Source organism: Triticum aestivum, chromosome 4A (genome assembly GCF_018294505.1).
Source record: "Triticum aestivum cultivar Chinese Spring chromosome 4A, IWGSC CS RefSeq v2.1, whole genome shotgun sequence".
NCBI classification, from domain to species: domain Eukaryota; kingdom Viridiplantae; phylum Streptophyta; class Magnoliopsida; order Poales; family Poaceae; genus Triticum; species Triticum aestivum.
Window position 1 is genome coordinate 226977071 of NC_057803.1, and position 21322 is coordinate 226998392.

Sequence of the window (21322 nt, forward strand, 5' to 3'; positions counted from 1 at the left end):
TTGAGCATACACCATTATATCATTTGATCTAACAAATGTTATCTCCTTGTTCACATAATTGTGGATATCCATGTTTTGGAAATCTTGGTGAGTTGTCACTGAGTTCATCAGCTACCTCCTAATCCTCTCCTTGGTTTAATGATGAACTCTTGTTTCGGAACTCGCTCCCATAGTTCTTTTCCCGAGAATCTTACAATGTCATCTCTTCAAATTGTGTTGCACCTTTTCTTCTCAGGCATCCCGAGTCTAAGGTATCCTTGCACTAATCAGATCTGAATATCAATCAGATATGATGGTTGGGACATATTTCCAAGAGCTATAATGTTGGTCTTTATATGTCCCGGCAAGGTGATGTCATGCCTAGCACACCTGGCCGGAGGACCTATTGTTATAATTCCCTTCGTAACAAGGTTAGCAATTCCTCCATGAGGAAATCGTAAGACTTATTCTATAAGTTGTTCCTAATGGATCCTTTCTGTATCCAAAGTCTGATCTTTACCCAGTGACCATGTCAATGCTATCTCGAAGCATGTCTGTGCTACTCTGATCTTCAATAAGAACATTTGAAGCACAATGCTATATTTTCTTTATCAATTATCCTAACACTATTGTTGGGTAATGTCATGAAATTCCTGTCCCTTTACCTAAGTGATTTTCTACTTCTATCATGTCATGGATGTCATGCTCTGTTTGTCCTTGGGAAGGATATACCCCTGAAATATGTGTTTAAACACATTTTCCTTTCCATTGTTCTGTTTAATTCCATAATCACCTTATCCTTTCCATTGTTTGGTTTGGCCTTTCTTGAGGTCTATATGATCTAAGTAGTAATATTCTCCTGCTTATGTAAACACCTCGGTATACAATTCTGTCAAGAAAGACCTTGTTACTATTGTTGATGACATTCCGGTAGCCACCAATGGACGAGAACTTTGCCTAATGGTCCGCCTCGTTCAATGAGCAGGAAAATGGTTCTCTTCGTCCCTTGCCCTTGGTACTGACATTGTTGCCAACATAACTGATAGGATACCCTCTGACATGTCTTGCTATCATGACCGTGCAGGATGTCAACGCCCTTCCTATTTTTAACCAGATGGTGGGCCCATAACCCACAGTTCCACAGGATCGAAACCTGACTCTCATGTACAACCATATTGCCAAAGTTATTCCTCGCGCTTGATTTTGTATGTAATTCATGAGTCATCTTCCTAGAAATCTACATGGTATCAGATGCAATACTTATTCTCGTTGCTCTGGACCCCTTTCCCACCTTGTTCACGCATCGAACGATTTCCTACCCGCTTAACCTTGTCATGGTAACTTCTTAGTTTGCTCTCGAAATTTTCTTAAGTTTCAGTCTGAGAGTTACTTTCCGCCACCTTCCCCGATGTTAGCTACCAGGTAGTCAACCTTGCAGAGGTCCGTTCTTCTCGGAGTAACCACCTTTATTCTTTCGTAACTACGATTGAGTTCCCGAAGAAAGGATGCCGACTTCATCATGATGACCTGAAGAAGAGAAATAAAGACATCAACGAAGAGGATCAACTACTTCAGGAGGAGCAACCAAGACCAACAACACTCGTTCGAATTCATAACCGATTCTTTCCCCTTAACTCTACCTCTTAAATCTCGGGACGAGATTTCTTGTAGTTGAGGAGATTTGTGACACCCCGATAGTTAAGCTACAATAAACGCTTGCTAACCATGCCAGGTCATCATAATTAAACTTTTGCTAAACCTCACTTGTTTCAAACTGAGATCAAATTCAAATTCAAATAACAAGTCAAATTATAATTTCATAAAACAGTGGATTAAATAAAATGTTCAACAGGATGTAGGTACTCACTAACAAATTAACAAACATCAAACAACATTTCGGTAATGTTTATATGCCTCTAAGATAATTAAAACAGGAACAAACAACACTTAAATCAACCTTTTAAAAGTAAACAAATATTAATCCTTTTCAAAATGACTTGAAACTTTGTGTGCAACTCAATTATATGACCCATTATTTATGTGCCAAGTTTCATGTTCACGGAAATTCATTCTCTACATAAATTAAATGCAAAACAGAGGAGAAATAATTAAAACAAAAAAAGTAAAAGACCTCACCTACTAGTGGACTAGGCTCTAGGTCAACAGTGCGAGCCCAGCCCACCTCGCCACCTCCTCCTTCCTACTGCTCACCAGGAGTGCCGGGGACGCGCGAGCCCCGTCCATGACCGCAGATGGCCACACTGCTTCCATCCCGTGGCTCCCCGATGCAATTAAGGTCTCCCCCGAGCCCCGGACGAACCCTAGCTGCCCCAGATCTCACTTCATCAATCTCTCCCTCGCTCTCCCCTCTCTCCCGAGCACTGCAATGGGCGATCCCCGCTGAAGCTCATGGCCACTGTCGTCCCCATGCCCCCCCGTCGTGCCCAGCTTCTCCGCTAGACGCTCCCTCGTCGACCATGCCTCCGGATCGAGGCAGGGAGGCCTCATCGCCGTGGCCCTCACCCTCTTCTTCCTGGTGCCGCCCATCGTTGTCGGCATCGATCCATGGATGTCGGTGCATCGCCGGCCTCTCCGAGCTCATCCTCCGCCTCATTGTGAACTCCGCCACTCCCCCGGTTATTCCCGAGCTCGGTTTCAAGCTCGCGCGCGCTCACCTCCTTGTTCGAAGTCATCGCCGCCCGCGCCTCCGGATCTAGCTGCTGTTGGCCCCTGGTAGCTACCTCCTCGCCTCGCAGCTCGCCTCGCCCCGCTCCCAGTCCGCGCACGTCCGTCACCTGATGTCGTGCCTCGCCTAGCCATGCCCCCGCCGTCTGCGTGCCTGCACCGCACCGATCGCACCTCATGTCGGCCTCGCCCGTTGCTCCCCGGGGCCCGAGCCGCTGGCCTCGAGGCGACCGGCCGCACCCGTCTTCGGCTGTCACTCCCGCGCTGCTCTGCTGCGCAGGACCACCTGCTCGTGCCCCACTCGCCCCCGGCGCCGTTGCTCCTTTCCTGTGCTCCGCCGTGGCCCCCTGCTCGCCTGTAGCCCACTCGCCCCACTCCGGCCTTCCCCGCGCGCGCCCGCAGGTGCCTCCCCCTCGTGTGCCTGCCGTTGCTGGCACCGCCCGCTGCAGCCAGCCGCCGCCGCCGCCGCGCCGACTGCCCCCGCCAATGCTGCCCCGCGCCGCTCCTCCCCCGCTTGGCCTAGCCCGCTAGACACCGGCGCCCAGCCACTCGCAACCCCTGGTTCCTTCTCCGCGGTCGGCGCTCTCCCCTGTCCGGCGCCTGGTTGGGTTCGGCCACGCCCAGGCACCCGCACCCGTGTGCCTACCCCGATATGCCCCCTGGGCCTATGACACGGGCCCCCATGCTCCTTAAAAAAGAGAATTAATTAATTAATTAATTAATTAGATAATTAATTAACTAAATTAAATCTGTTAATTTAACCCAATGACTTAATTAAAGTAATTAATCCTGTTTAGTTAGCTGAGTCAATGACAAACCGGCCCATCTGTCAATTTGACTTTTCAACGGTCAAAGTTGACCGCTGACGTCGTACTGACGTCATGCTGATACAATAATACTATTTTTGAATTAAGTTAAAATTAATAATTTAAAAATTGATGAAATCTTTAAAAAATAATATAAAATAAACCATAGCTCCGTTGGAAAAACTTTGTACATGAAAGTTGCTTAGAACGACGAGAAGACGAATACGCAGTCCGTTCGTCCGCCCACACATCCCAAGCATAGCGAACACGCAATTTCCCCCCTCCAGTTCGACTGTCCGAAAATGCCAAACACCGAGAATACGTTCCTGGATGTTTTCCCCCTTCACCGATATAACCTATCCATGCGTTAGCTCACCCTGACACTACTTATTGCCATGTTATGCTTTGTGATTCTTTGATTGCTCTGTTATTTATTGTGTTTCCTCTCCGTTACTTCTTTGCGGTAGACCCCGAGACTGCCGGTGACCCACAGTTTGACTACGATGTTGACGACCCTTCCTTCTTGCCAGAGCAACCAAGCAAGCCCCCCTTGATCACCAGATATCGCCTATTCCTTTTCTCTACTGCTTGCATTAGAGTACTGTAGCATGTTACTGTTTTCGGTTAATCCTATTCTGTTGCATAGCAAGTCAATGTTGCTACAGTTGTTACCCTTACCAACTATCCCAAATGCTTAGTATAGGATGCTAGTATTCCATCAGTGGCCCTACATTCTTGTCCGTCTGCCATGCTATACTATCGGGCCTGCCATGCTATACTATCGGGCCGTGATCACTTGGGAGGTGATCACGGGTATACACTTATATACATCATATGTGATACTTGTGGTGACTAAAGTCGGCTCGGCTCGTAGAGTACCCGCAAGTGATTCCGATGTGGGGGCTGAAGGGGCAGGTGGTTCCATCCAGGTAGTAGTGGGCCTAGGTTCCCGACGGCCCCCGACTGTTACTTTGTGGCGGAGCGACAGGGCAGGTTGAGACCACCTAGGTGAGAGGTGGGCCTGGCCCTGGTCGGCGTCCACAATTGCTTGAAAATAACACGCATAATGATATGTTGGTATTTGATCTGAGTTTGGCCACTGGCCTATATGGACTAGCCTTCTTGGCGTCAGCGACTAAGTGGTGCGCGCCGGGTTGGACTGGAACACCTACTATTGTATAAGGGAGGCTAGGTCTGCTCACCGGCCGCGTTCCCAACGTGCAGGTGTGCAATGGGTGATGGGCCCAGACCCCTGCGCATATGATTTAGACTGGTGTGCTGACCTCTCTGTTGTGCCTAGGTGGGGCCACGACGTGTTGATCTTCCGAGGCCGGGCTTGACCCAGGAAAGTGTGTCTGGCCAAAGGGGATGGAGTGTGTTGGGAAATGTGGTGCACCCCTGCAGGGAAGTTTATCTATTCGAATAGCCGTGTCCCTTGGTAATAGGATGACGTGAGTTGTACCTTAACCTTATGACAACTAGAACCGGATAGTTAATAAAACACACCCTTTCAAGTGCCCAATAAAACCCGGTGATTGCTCTCTAACAGGGCGACAAGGAGAGGATCGCTGGGTAGGTTTATGCTATACGATGATACTTGGTTAACTTACCATCTACTCTCTTCTACTGCTTCAAGATGGAGGCTGCCAGAAGTGTAGTCTTCGATAGGACTAGATATCCCCCTCTTATTCTGGCATTCTGTAGTTCAGTTCACAGATACTATCCATTTCATTAATACCAATGCATATGTAGTGTAGATCCTTGCTTGCGAGTACTTTGGACGAGTACTCACGGTTGCTTTGTATTTTCTTTTTCCCCTTTCCCCGTTTATTGCGATCATATGGTGGAGTCCAGGAGCCAGAGGATCCCGAGGATGATTTTCTACATGGAGTTCGGCTTCGAGGAGTAGTTAGGAGGTCCCAGGTAGGAGGCCTTGCCTTTTTGATATGTATCCCTATTTGTGCTAGCCATCTTATGGCAGCTTGTTTTAACATATGTCCGTACTTAGATATTGTTGCTTCTGCCGACTCTTGTGTATTCGAGCTTATGTATTCAATCCCTCGAGGCCCCTGGCTTGTAATATAAAGCTTGTATTATTTTAATTTGTGTCTATAGTTGTGTTGTGATATCTTCTCGTGAGTCCTTGATCTTGATCGTACACATTTGCGTGTATGGTTAGTGTATGGTCAAATCGGGGGCGTCACAAAGGTATAGTTGTTATTCCCGGATCTCCAGTTTTTTAGATACTCCATCTTTAAAAGTATAATTAGCAAGCATAGTGGAGATTTCAGCTTCTGATATTTTTCTCTTATTTGTGATGATGTCTTTCATATACTTTGCATAGGGAGGCATTTTAAGGATATCAGTCAAGCGAGTATGCAAAAAGACTGGCCTCGGCATTTCGGTAAAGCATTCAAATTCTTCAACATCATTCTTTTTAGTTGACTTGGGTGGAAATCGCATAGGTTTTTGAATCCATGGTTCCCTTTCTTTACCCTGTTTCGTAGCCACAAAGTCTCTTTTATCATATATTTTTATTTTTAGGATGTGGGTTATCAAGACCAACAGGTGGTTCTATCTCAACATCACTATCTAGTTCTTTATCATTTGTTGGTTGAGAGTATTCATGAACCTCATTATTATCTTTTTCATTATTACTAGGTGAGTGTTCATTACCAGATTGGGTTTCAGCATCAGAGATAGAAGCTTCATTTTCATTATCAGGTGGTTTCTCTATTTCAGGTTCACTAGAAGTGTGCAAAGTCCCATCATTTTCCTTTTCTTTCTCTTTCTAGAAGGACTAGGTGCACTAGTGTTATTTCTTTGTGAATATTGTTCAATTCTTTTAGGGTGTCCCTCAAGATAAAGTGGTTCCTGAGTCATTTTACCTCCTCTAGTTGCAACTCTAACACTAAAGTCATGCATATTATGATTCATTTCATCAAGCAATTCTCTTTGAGATTTAGCAACTTGTTCTAGTTGGGTATGAACCATAGAAGCATGTTTTCGAACACCTCTAACATCATTTGATATTCTAAATAACAAGTCACTCAAGAGAGCAATCATATCAGAATTGTATTTCAATTGTTTCATAACATTTGCATTGAAGTGATCTTGTTTTCTAATGAAGTTTTCAAACTCATAAAGGCATTGACTAGGATGCATATTGTGAGGATTATCATTATCATTAAACTTCATAAGAGAATTTACCTCTACCACCTTAGGCAGTGGTGGTGTATTAAGCCCATGTATTTCTTTAATAGGAGGTAAACTTTTAACATCCTCAGCTTTAATACCTTTTTCCTTCATAGATTTCTTTGCATCTTGCATATCTTCGGGAATGAGATATAATATACCCCTGTTCTTCGGAGTGGGTTTAGGCGATGGTTCAGTATGAGTCCAATCATCATAATTTTTCAATATGTTATTCAATAATTCTTCAGCTTGAGAAATAGTCTGTTCCCTGAAAACACAACCAGCACAACTATCCAGGGAAGTCCCTAGAAGCATCGGTTAGTCCATTATAGAAGATATCAAGTATTTCATTTTTCTTAAGAGGATGATCAGGCAAAGCATTAAGTAACTAGCAAAGCCTCCCCCAAGCTTGTGGGAGACTCTGTTCTTTAGTTTGCACAAAGTTAAATATTTCCTGTAAGGCAGCTTATTTCATATGAGCAGGAAAATATTTCTCAGAGAAGTAATAAACCATATCCTGGGGACTATGCACACAACCAGGAGCAAGAGTATTGTACCAAGCTTTAGCATCACCCTTTAATGAGAAAGGAAATAATTTGATAAAAAAGTAACAACAAGTTTTCTCGTCATGTGTAAAAAGGGTGGCTATGTCATTCAACTTAGTAAGATGTGCCACAATAGTTTCAGTTTCATAACCATGGAAAGGATCAGATTCAACCAAAGTAATTAACTCTGGGTCAACCGAGAATTCATAATCCTTATCAGCAACACAGATAGGTGAAGTAGCAAACTTAGGATCACATTTCATTCTAGCATTCAAAGATTTTTCTTTATACTTCCATAATAATTTCTCTAGATCATCTCTATCATTGCAGGCAAGAATGACTCTAGTTGCTTCTTCACTCATAACATAACCTTCCGGTACCTTAGGCAATTCATATCTAGGAAGGCTAGTTCTAGTAGGTGTTTTAGGAGTTTTAGTTTCAAGCTCATCATCAGATTCAACAACATCATGTTGTATAACTCTAGCAATTTGTTTATCAAGAAATTCACCAAGTGGCACATCATCATTATCACAAGGTACTAGCATCATCAGAAGCATCATTCATAGTAGAATTAGCATCATCAATAACTTGTGAGATATCAGAATTAATAGCATGTGGTGGTGTTGCAAGTTTACTCATAACATAAGGTGAGTCTAAAGCAGAACTGGATGGTAGTTCCTTACCTCCCCTCATCCTTGAGGGAAATATCTTAGTCTTTGGATCCTTCAAATTCTTCATGGTGATAATATGATAATAATCCCAAGTGACTCAACAAATATAGCTATGCTCCCCGGCAACGGCACCAGAAAAAGGTCTCGATAACCCACAAGTATAGGGGATCACAACAGTTTTCGAGGGTAGAGTATTCAACCCAAATTTATAGATTCGACACAAGGAGAGCCACAGAATATTTGAAGGTATTAGTAGCTGAGTTGTCAATTCAACCACACCTGGAGGTTAATTATCTGCAGCAATATGATCAGTAGCAAAGTAGTTTGATAGTTTTGATAGTAGTGACAGTAGCAACGGTAACAGTAACAGTGATAGCAGTAATTTGTAGCAAGTGTAATGGTGATGATAGCAGTAACGCAACAAGATCAATAGGGATAAATTCGTAGGCATTGGACCGGTGACTTGTTGGATGATATTCATCATGGGACAGTTATAACCTAGGGCGATACGGCACTAGCTCCAGTTCATTGATATAATGTAGGCATGTATTCCATAAATAGTCATATGTGCTTTATTAAAAGAACTTGCATGACATCTGTTGTCCTACCCTCCCGTGGCAGCGTGGTCCATATTGGAAACTAAGGGATATTAAAGCCTCCTTTTAATAGAGAATCGGAACAAAGCATTAACACATAGTGAATACATGAACTCCTCAAACTACGATCATCATCGGGAGTGGGCCCGGTTGTTGTCACTCCGGGGTTGCCGGATCATAACCGTAGTAGGTGACTATAACTTGCAAGATTGGATCTAAAACATGGATATAATGATGAATTCATAAATGGTTTAGATCTGAAATCATGGCACCCGGGCCTAAAGTGACAAGCATTAAGCATGACAAAGACATAGAAACATCAATCTAAGAACATAGTGGATAATAGGGATCATGCCCTAACAAAACTAACTCGATTACATGATGAATCTCATCCAACTCCTCACTGACCAGCAAGCCTACAATGGAATTACTCACTCCCGGTGGGGAGCATCATGGAATTGGCGATGGAGATAGGTTGGTGATGACGAAGATCGAAGACCCCCCTCTTCGGAGCCCCAAACGGACTCTAGATCTGCCCTCTCGAGGAAGAACAGGGCTTGGTGGCGGCTCCATGTCGTGGATCGTGATAATTATTTCTCTCTGATTTTTTTCAAGAATAATGTGAATTTATAGTATCAGGGGGTCATCATTGGGGCCACCAGGTGTGTACAACCCACCTGGGCATGCTACGAGAGGGGGCGCGCCATGGTGGGTTGTGCCCACCCAGGGCCCCCTCTCCAGTGGGTCTTGGCTCCAGAAATTCTTATTTTTGATATAAAAAATCCTCAAAAAGTTTCATTCCATTCTGAGAACTTTTATTTCTGCACAAAAACAACACCATGGTAGTTCTCTTGAAAAAAGCATCAGTTCGGGGTTAGTTCGTTCAAATCATGCAAATTAGAGTCCAAAATAAGAGGAAAAGTGTGAGAAAAACTAGATATGTTGGAGACGTATAAACACCCAAAATACACAACTTTGTTGTGGCACATGCCTCAAAAACCATAAAGTCACCACACAGACGGAGGTTCATGAAGCATAGTATATGCTGGTCCCCTTCCCCCTCTTCGACATGTACTATATGCTCCTACCATAATACAAACCAAAAACAATCCTCCTTGATGGTCAAATTAGTTAACCTCTCCCGATGTAGGTGAAAGTGATGCATGCATGTTACAAATGAAAGTGTCACACGTGAGTGTCCTAGGATAACAACTGCTTGCATGCATGTGGCTGAAAGAGGTGTTGTTTTATGTTTGAATAACTAATGCACAACTTTGATGTGGCACGTCCCTCGGAAACCGAAAAGTCCCCACACTGAGTGAGGTGTGTTCCTGGACGCGTACGTAGTATATATGCTGGTCCCCTCACATGTCTTCGACTGGTACTATGTAGTCCTACCGTAACACAAACAAAAAGTAATCAACCTTGCTGGTTAAATTAACCTCTCTGCCGATTGTAGGTAAAGGTGATGGGCGATGACCTCATGGGCCCATAAAAAGCGTCACATGTGAGTGAGTGTCGTGTATGACAACCACCGACTGCATGTGGCCCAAACATGTATGTATGAAAGGGTTGTGTAATGTTTTAAATACGAATTCATGACTTTGATGTGGCATCTGCCTCACAAAACGGTCAATCCCACACGATGGCTCATGACTCGTAGTGTACTGCCAGACCCCGTCCCCTAGATGCGCCCAGACACACACACCAGACATCCATCGCAACTACGAGGCATGTTAAAAAAATTCCGTTGTGAACATATGTGACCAAAGGAGGGACATGTTAAATTTTGAAAAAAACAAAGATCATTAAGACGTTTTAGTACAATGATTGATTTTCTAGGGGTATAATGTGCAAAAATCAAATTTGAGCTCCATGCACACATGACAGTGCACCAAAACGGATTGGAAAAACATATGTATGTCACTAGGTGCATGCTTAGTCCCCGTGCAAGAAATTTCAAACATTGAGAATCTTGATTTTTAAAATCTAGTTAATCAAAAACTTAGTTGAAATTCATGAAACTTATCGTGTTTTCATATGGACACCAATAGACAGTGGTATTATACTTTTTTTTGTTAAATTTGATACAAGTTTTGATGTAATTTTTATCTTCTTACAAACGGGAGATTATTAATAATTGGGAACCAATATCGCAAACAGATTATTTATTCGAATCGTGGGCATTTGATATGTCCATTTTGCATCATGTTTTCCTACTATTATTTATAATGTTTTTATGCATAATAATGCTTTATGGAGTATTTCTAATGCATTTTTCTCATAATAGGCAAGGTTTACACAAAGAGGGGGAATGCCGGTGAATTCTGGGCCTAAAAAAGCTACATCAGTGCACCTATTCTACACATCTCCAAATGAGCTGAAAATTTATGGAGAATTATTTTGGAATATATAAATATACTGGAGCAAATAACTACTAGAGGGGGGCCACCTGGTGACCACAAGACACCAGGGCGCTGCAGGCCCCCAGGCGCACCCTGGTGGGTTGTGGCTAGCCCGGCCCACCTCCAGTGCCCATCTTCAGGTATATAGGTCATTTAGACCTAGAAAAAATAATTGGAGGACTTTTGGGACGGAGCGCCGCCGTCTCGAGGCGGAACTTGGGAAGGAGCACTTTTGCCCTCCGACGGAGCGATTCCGCCGGGGGAACTTCCTTCCCGGAGGGAGAAATCAAAGCCATCGTCTTCACCAACAACCCTCCCATCTTTGGGAGGCCAATATTCATCAACATCTTCAACATCACCATCTCCTCTTAAACCCTGGTTCATCTCTTGTGTTCAATCTTTGTACCGGAACCTCAGGTACCTATGGGTGACTAATAGTATTGATTACATCATGTAGTTGGTTTATTTGGTGGAATATTATATGTTTAGATCCATTATACTATTTAATACCCCTCTGATCTTGATCATGGTTATCATTTGTGAGTAGTTACTTTTATTCTTGAGGTCTCGGGAGAAGTCATGTTGCAAGTAATCATGTGAACTTGATATGTGTTCGATATTTTGATGATATGTATGTTGTGATTCCCTTAGTGGTGTCCTATGAACGTCGACTACATGGCACTTCACCATCTTTGGGCCTAAGGGAATGCATTGTTCAGTAGTTATTAGATGATGGGTTGCTAGAGTGACAGAAGCTTAAACCCTAGTTTATGCGCTACTTCGTAAGGGACCGATTTGGGTCCAAATGTTTAATGCTATGGTTAGATTTTATCTTAATACCTTTCTCTTAGTTGCAGATGGTTGCGAGGGGGTTAATCATTAGTGGGAGGTTTGTTCAAGTAAGAATAGCACCCAAGCATCAGTCCACCCACATATCAAATTATCAAAGTAGCGAACACGAATCAAACCAACATGATGAAAGTGACTAGATGAAATTCCCGTGTGCCCTCAAGAATTGCTTATCATAAGAGACCGTTTTGGCCTGTCCTTTGCCACAAAAGGATTGGTCTACCTTTCTACAGTTTATTTACCGTTACCATTACCTGACCGTTACAAATTATCTTGCTATCAAACTACCTATTACCGACTATTTCAGTGCTTGCATAAAATACCTTGCTGAAAACTACTTGTCATTTCCTTCTTCTCCTTGTTAGGTTCGACACTCTTACTTATTGAAAGGACTACAATTGATCCTCTATACTTGTGGTTCATCAAGACTCTTTTTTGGCGTTGTTCCCTGGGAGTGAAGCGCTCTTGGTAAGGAAAAATTATTACTACATGCTGAAATTTATTGTCAGTTGCTACTATAGAAAGCCATCCTTTGAGGGGTTTGTTCATGGTATCTTCACCTTGACCGGAAGCTCAATTAGTTGCCCCTCAGCCCACTGCACCAACTCAAAATATTTGTTATGAAATTCCTCGGGTAGGATAGAACAATTACTAGCTAATCCTTATGCAGGAGATGGAATTGAATATCCTGATATACACTTGATCTATGTGGATGAAATTTGTGGATTATTTAAGCTTGCAGGTTTACCCGGAGATGAAACTAAGAAGAAGGTTTTCCCTTTATCTTTGAAGGGAATAGTATTAACATGGTATAGGATATGCGGTGATATTGGATCTTGGAACTGGAACCGATTGAAATTAGAATTTCACCAAAAAATTATCCTATGCATCTAGTTCATCGTGATAGTAATTACATATATAAGTTTTGGCCTCATGAAGGAGAAAGTATCGCTCTAGCTTGGGGGAGGCTTATGTCAATGTTATATTCATGCCCCAATCATGAGCTCTCGTGAGAAATTATTATTAAGAACTTTTATGCTCTACTTTCTCGTGATGATCAATCCATGCTTGATACTTCTTGTACTGGTTCCTTTATGAAGAAGTCTATTGAATTAAGGTGGAATCTTTTAGAAATAATTAAACACAACTCTAAAGATTGGGAACTCGACGAAGGTAAAGAGTCGGGTATTAAGCTTGAGTTTAATTGTGTTAAATCTTTTATGAATATCGATGCTTTTCACAAGTTTAGCACTAAATATGGACTTAACTCTGAGATAGTGGCCTCTTTTTGTTAATCATTTGCTACTCATGTTGATATCCCTAAGTAGAAGTGGTTTAAATATCATCCACCAATTAAAGAACTGGTTAAAGCTTAGATGAAACTATTATTTACAATGTTGATCTAGTTGTGCCTACCACTTATATTGAAAAACCACCTTTCCTTGTTAGGATAAAGGAACATGCTAGGGTATCAATCGTGGTTCGCAAAAGTAATATTAAAGCACCTAATCATGTAAGAAAATCAAAGTAGAACCTAGTGTTGCTATGGTTAAAGTTCTCCTGGTAGAAAATATTGATGGGCATGTTATTTATTTCTGTGATGAAGCTGCTAGAATTGCCAAACCCGATGAAAAAGATAAACATAGACCTGTTGTTGGCATGCCTGCTATCTCAGTTAAAATAGGAGATCATCGTTATCATTGTTTATGTGACTTAGGTGCTAGCGTGAGTTCTATTCCTTTTACCTTATACCAAGAAATTACGAATGACATAACACTTGCCAAAATAGAAGACATAGATGTTACTATTAAACTTGCAAATAGAGACACCATTACATCACTTGGGATTGTTAGAGATGTTGAAGTCTTGTGTGGGAAAATAAAATACCCTACTGATTTTCTAGTTTTTGGTTCCCCACAAGATATCTTTGGTAGACCTTTCTTGAACACTGTCAATGGTACTATAGATTGTCATAAACAAACTGTCAGTGTTAGTTTTGGTGATGAGTCTCATGAGTTTAATTTCTCTAAGTTTAATAGACAACCTCATTATAAAGAATTGCCTAGTAAGGATGAAATAATTGGTGTTGCTTCTATTGTTATGCCTCTTACCGATCACTAGAAGAATATTTGCTAGACCATGAAAATGATATGCACATGCATGAAAGAAATGAAATAGATAAAATATTCTTTGAACAACAACCTCTTCTTAAACACAATTTGCCTATTGAAACTCTAGGCGGTTGTCCTCCACCTAAAGGTGATCATGTGTTTGAATTAAAGCAATTGCCTCACACTTTGAAATGTGCTTATCTTGATGAGTACAAGATATATCCTGTTATTATTAGTGCTAACTTTTCAGAACATGAAGAAGAAAGAGTATTAAAAATTCTGAAGAAGCACCATGCTGCTATTGGATATACTCTTGATGATCTTAAGGTCATTAGTCCCACTCTATGTCATCACAAGATTAATATGGAACCTGATGTTAAACCCGTTGTTGATCACCAATGAAGTTTGAATCCTAAGCTGGAGTAAGTGGTAAGAACTGAAATACTAAAAACTTCTGTAAGTAGGTATAATCTATCCCGTAGATGAAAGTAGATGGGTAAGTCCTGTTCATTGTGCCCCTAAGAAGGGAGGTATTACCATTGTTCCTAATAATAAAAATGAACTTACTCTACAAAGAATAGTTACTGGCTGTAAAATGGTAATTGATTTCAGAAAAGTAAATAAATACACTAGAAAAGATCATTACCCTATGTCTTTTATTGATCAAATGCTAGAAAGATTGTCTAAGCACACACTTTTGTTTTCTTGATGGATATTCTGTTTTTTCTTAAATACCTATTTCACAACCTGATCAAGAGAAAACCACCTTTACTTGTCCCTTTGGAACTTATGCTTATAGACATATGCCTTTTGGTTTATGCAATGCACCTGCTACCATTCAATGATGTATGACTGCTATATTCTCTTATTTTTGTGAAAAGATTGTTGAGGTTTTCATGGATGATTTTTCCATTTACAGAACTTATTTTGATGATTGCTTAAGCAACCTTGATCGAGTTTTGCAGAGATGTGAACAAACTAATCTTGTCTTGAATTGGGAGAAGTGCCACTTTATGGTTAATGAAGGTATTGTCTTAGGGCATAAAATTTCTGAACGAGGTATTGAGGTGGATAAAGCTAAAGTTGATGCAATTGAGAAAATTCCATGTCCTAAAGATATTAAAGGTATTCGTAGTTTCCTTGGTCATGCTGGTGTCTATAAGAGGTTTATTAAAGACTTCTCTAAAATTTCTAGGCCTCTTACAAATCTTTTACAAAAGGATGTTCCATGTGTTTTTGTTGATGATTGTGTAGAAGCCTTTGAATACCTTAAGAAAGCCTTAACTTTTGCACCTATAGTTCAACCACCTGATTGGAGCTTGCCTTCTGAAATTATGTGTGTGACGCTAGTTATTATGTTGTTGGTGTTGTTCTAGGACAAAGAGTTGATAAGAAATTAAATGTTATCCATTATGCTAGCAAAACTCTAGACATTGCTTGAATATATTATGCTACTACTAAAAAAGAATTTTTTAGCAGTTGTGTTTGCTTGTGATAAATTCAGAGCTTACATTGTTGAATCCAAAGTGATTGTTCACACTGACCATGCTGCTATAAAATATCTCATGGAAAAGAAAGATGCTAAACCTAGACTCATTAGGTGAGTTCTCTTGTTACAAGAATTTGATTTACATATCACTGATAGGGAAGAAGCTGTGAACCCCGTAGCTAATAACTTGTCTAGGTTATAAAATATTCTTGATGACCCACTACCTATTGATGATAGCTTTCCTGATGAACAACTAGCTGCTATAAATGTTTCTCATAATACTCCTTGGTATGCTGATTACACTAATTATATTGTTGCTAAATTTATACCACCTAATTTCACATACCAACAAAAGAAAAAAATATTCTATGATTTAAGACATCACTTTTGGAATGACCCACATCTTTATAAAGAAGGATGTAGTATCGAAAGTATGTCTAGAGGGGGGGTGATTAGACTACTTGACCAAATAAAAATCTAGCCTTTTCCCAATTTTAGTCTTGGCAGATTTTAGCAACTTAGCACTAGTCAAGCAATCAACCTACACATGCAAGTCTAAGAGTATAGCAGCGGAATGTAAAACATTGCACATGAAGGTAAAGGGAGGAGTTTGGAGGGAGCAAACGCAATGTAGACACGGAGATTTTTGGCGTGGTTCCGATAGGTGGTGCTATCATACATCCACATTGGTGGAGACTTCAACCCACAAAGGGTAACGGTTGCGCGAGTCCATGGAGGGCTCCACCCAGTAAGGGTCCACGAAGAGGCAACCTTGTCTATCCCACCATGGCCATCACCCACGAAGGACTTGCCTCACTAGGGTAGATCTTCACGAAGTAGGCGATCTCCTTGCCCGTACAAACTCCTTGGTTCAACTCCAAAATCTTGTCGGATGCTCCCAAGTGACGCCTAACCATTCTAGGAGACACCACTCTCCAAAAGGTAATAGACGTTGTGTTGATGATGAACTCCTTGCTCTTGTTCTTCAAATGATAGTCTCCCGAACACTCAACTCTCTCTCACTGATTTGGATTTGGTGGAAAGATGATTTGAGTGGAAAGCAACTTGGAGAAGGGTAGAGATCAAGATTCATATGGTTGGAATGGAATATCTTGGTCTCAGCACATGAGTAGGTGGTTCTCTCTTAGAAAATGAATGTTGGAAGTGTAGGAATATTCTGATGGCTCTCTCCACGAATGAAGAGTGGGTGGAGGGGCATATATAGCCTCCACACAAAATCTAACCGTTACACACAAATCACCAAACTCGATGGGATCGAATAATGAAACTCGGTCAGGCCGATTTAGTTCAAAATGTGAACATTAGGATTTTTGATGGGACCGACATGTCAACTCGGTGTGACCGATTTCATTAGGTTAGGGCATAACGTAATCTCGGTGAGACCGATTACACAAACTCGGTGGGACCGATTTTGGTAATAAGCTAACTAGAGAGTTGGTCAGGCAAACTCGGTGGGACCGATTCGCTCATCTCGGTGAGACCTACACGTTACGAAGGGGAAACAGAGAGTTTGCATTGCGAACTCGGTGGGAACGATCACTCATCTCGGTTGGACCGAAACGTTATGAAGGGAAACAGAGAGTTTGCAATCCCATCTCAGTGAGACCGAGATCCCTATCGGTAAGACCGAAGTGTCTAGGGTTTGTAGTAGTGGCTATGTCAAATAAACTCGGTGGCACCGGATAGAAAATTTCGGTGGGGCCGAGTTTGACTTTTGGTTTGGGACATATGTGGATATGAGAAAGTGGTTTAGGGTTTTAGGAGCATATCACTAAGCATTTTGGGCAAGTAAGCCATTAAGCAACACCTCATCCCCTTTTAATAGTACTGGCTTTTCCTATGGACTCAATGTGATCTTGGATCACTAAAAGTAAAATGTAGAGTCTTGAGCTTTAGAGCTTGAGCCAATCTTTTGTCCTTAGCATTTTGAGGGGTCCACATTTCTAATCCAAGCCATGCCAAACATTGAGCTTTCCTAAAATATTTATCTTGAAATAGCATTAGCTCAATGAGCTATATGTTGTTAATAATTACCAAAACCACCCAGGGATAGTTGCACTTTCAATCTCCCTTTTTGGTAACTGATGACAACATATAGATCAAAGCTTCAAAAAATGATCATAAGATTGAAATACATCGTCGCTTTGAGAAGTATGTGATAAGCAAGAGCTCCCCTCAAATTTGTACATTATTTAAAATTTTCTTTTGAATGCAAATGCACAATCGATAAGGATCATGGGTTACTCTTACATGTCACATACATCTTGGTGGAGCGCTCAAAATAATAGAAATTAAAAGCATGCACTCATCACCAAGAAAAGTGAATGATCATATATGGGATATAAGAGGTAATATCATCCAGACAAGCATTAAAGTAGCATATGATCAAACACATGATCAAAAAAGTATCTCACACAAACATAAAGTATCAACCAAGCACACAATAAAGTTCAACCAAAAGCAAGAGAGACAAAGAAGCAAAACACTCTCTCTCGAAGCCTATGACCTATACATTTCTCCCCCTTTTGCAACGAGTTACCAAAAGATTGAAAATGCGTAGTGCTATGCGTCTCTCAAGCTTGGTCTTCGGGGGGTGGTGTAGAGAGAACTCTAAGGACGAAGGCATCTGTTGATGTAGTTGGAGTTGGTGGAGTGGGTGCTGGAGGTGGCACTGAAGCTGTAGCTGCTGGTGCTGACAATGTAGCTCTAGAATCTGGTACTGACACTGCAGTAGACCTCTGACCTCATGGCACTCGCTGTAAGGCCTCCGCAGTTGCCTTCCCTCTCCTCTCCCCAGCTTCCTCCTGGAGCTGCTCAACTACAGTCTGCATCTCAGTTACCTTGAGGTCAAGATCATACAATTTTGTCTCAACAATCCTTTCCAAGCTCTCCCGATTCTGAGTCAGGGTGGCCAAGCCCTTCTCAATCCTCAAAGTATATTGGATCAGATATTGTGACGCCCGGATAATCAAGCTACAGCAACCGCTTCTAATGATACCACGTCACCCCAATTATTGTTGCTAATCTCGCGTTAGTTCGAAACTGGTTCGGATTCAAATTCAAAATCAAGCAAACAATAAAAGTTTTCAAATATTAAGACTAAAATGTTCTGGAGGTGTCAAATAATTCATAAGTAATATTGATGAAGAAACCAAGTTTTTATAAAATAGTTAAATGCTCTAAGATAATTAAAGTAGTGGGTTAATCAATTAATTATTGCCTTTTATAATTAGTAAAAATGTTAGGCTATTTTTTGGGTGCCATAATTAAAGGAGGCAGTAGTATTTTTTAGCTATGCTGATCTAGGAGCTATTTTTTTAAGTTAAAGGTAAATTGAAACTATAGAGAAAAGTAAATAAACAGAAAATAAAATGTAAAAGAAATAAAAAGAACCCCTGGGCCAGATCCAGCCAACTAGCCCGACCCACTTACCCTCCCTCGGTCCGGGTCGCTATAGGGGGCGCCCCGCCGGACCAGCTCGACGGCGTTGGCGAGTGGATAAGAGGCCGCACCCGCGTGCTATGTCCCTTCTCCTGGAACCCTAGCCACCCACTACCCCCCCAGATCCAGATCCACCTCTCCCCTCTCCTTTGGCTCAATTTTGAGCTCGCAAACTCACATGGTCGAGGCTTCCCCGCCGTCGTTGACGTGTCCACCAGCCTCTCCGGCGCTCGAGAGCATGTCTTGGGGGTTCGTCGTGTTCGTCCACATCCGTTCAGGGCATTGGAGCAAGGTGGGAAGCTGCGTGGATGGAGCCGTCGACCTCTTCTTCCTCCTCTCATCTCCGTCGCGTACATCACCGCCCATCGTCGTCGACTACCCCGAGCTGCGGCGCCTCCCTGACTCCACCTCGCGCACACTATCGCACGCCTACAGGGCCGGTGAGGCCTCGTCCTTCATTTCCCCCAATTTTCTCCTCTACCATGCCCGTACTCTAGTGCACGTCCCGACGAAGTCGAGCTCCGGCCACCGCCATGGCCGGACCGCCGGAGCTTTGCTCCGGGCGCGCCCTAACTGCGGCCCTTTGTGCCCTTTGGCCGTCTCGTGCTCACCCAGGTTGTGCCTTAGCGCGCCAGCCCTCGTCCGACCGAGTCCTTTCTCGACCACCCCCGTGCTCGTTGCCTGTTGCGCCTACTATAGCCGCCTACTGCTTAGCTGCTGCTGTACGCCGCCGCCACATGCGCCCTTCCGCTGCCGCGCCCGAAGCTCAGCTCCCGCCCGCGCGCTCCACTTCTCTCCCCTGCGCGTCCGTCGACCGCGTGCCGCCCGCGCCCTCTCGCCCCTGCTCCGCGCTGCATGCGGCTTCGCTCCCTTGCTACCGCTGCTTTCTGCTTGCTTTGTTGCAGTCGCCTCTGCTGCTTTTGCTACTCCCATCACTGCACCATGCCTCCCTAGCCGCTCGCTGCGCTTCGGCTGCCGCCGCACTTGTCGCCCGCTCTGCCGCCGCACTCACCCTGCGCCACTCCTGGTCCCGCCCCTCACCTCGCTGCCCCCCTCACTCCGGCCGGCCGCCCCCCTTGGCCCGCGCCCGGCGACTTCTGGCCGCCCCCGCCCGGCGCCCCACCGTGGTTGCGCCCGTCGCCCCCTGTCCGCCTCGACAGGCGCCTACGCCCGCACCCGCACACGTGAGGCCAACGCCTGCTAAGGCCCTAGGCCATTGCCCAGTGGGGCCCCTAGCGCCCTGGCTTAAAAAAATAATAAAGAGAAAACAGGGTTTTAAAAAATAATAATAATTTAATGAATTAATTAATTAAATTAACTAGTATTAATTAGCCTAATCACCGGATTAGTTGAACTGGAATTAATTAGCTAGACCTAGTCAATGACAGGAGGGCCCCACCCCCTGTTGACCAATCAACGTTGACTGGTCAACTAGGTCCCCCTGGCCCACATGTCATCCTCTGTGTACAGTTCTGTCTACAGAGAGCTGGGTACACGTAGCAATTTAGATTTTATTTTCGAATTAAAATAATTCTAGAATATTATTCAAATCTTTAAGAAATCATAGAAAATAAACCGTTGCTCGGATGGAAAAACTTTGTACACGAAAGTTGCTCAAAATGACCAGACGGATCTAGATGCGCAACCCATTCGTCCGCCATGCATCCCTAGCATAGCGAACACGCAACTTTCCCCCTCCGATTCATCTGTCCGAAAACGCGAAACACCGGGGATATTTTCCCGGATGTTTCCCCCCTTCACCGGTACCACCTCGTACCGCGTCAAGTCACCCCTAGGACAACGTAATGCCGCATCTTGCTTTTTGTTACGTTGGTTGCTCTGTTATTTATTGTGTCCCCTCTTCGTTTCTTCTTTCCGGTAGACCCTGAGACTGCCGGAGACCCCCAGTTCAACTACGGTGTTGACGACCCTCCTTCTTGCCAGAGCAACTAGGCAAGCCCCCCCCCTTGATCACCAGATATCGCGTACTCTTCTCTCTACTCCTTGCATTAGAGTAGTGTAGCATGTTACTGCTTTCCATTAATCCTATTCTGATGCATAGCCTGTCATTGTATCTACAGTTGTTGATACCTTACCTGCAATCCTAAATGCCTAGTATAAGATGATAGTTTATCATTAGTGACCCTACATTCTTGTCCGTCTGCCATGCTATACTATCGGGCCATGATCACAAGGGAGGTGATCATAGGTATATATTATATATCTTATACACGATACATGTGATGACTAAAGATGGGTCGGCTCATAGAGTACCTGCGAGTGATTCACGGATTGGGGGCTGAAAGGACCTTTGTCCCGACGGCCCTCTAGGTGGATCTTTGTGGTGGAGCGACAGGGCAGGTTGAGACCACCTAGGAGAGAGGTGGGCCTGGCCCTGGTCGGCGTTCGCGATTACTTCAAAATAACAAGCTTAACGAGATCTTGGTATTTGATCTGAGTCTGTCCACTGGCCTATACGGACCAACCAACTACGCGGAAACCATTATGGGCGCTCGACGTCGTGGTATC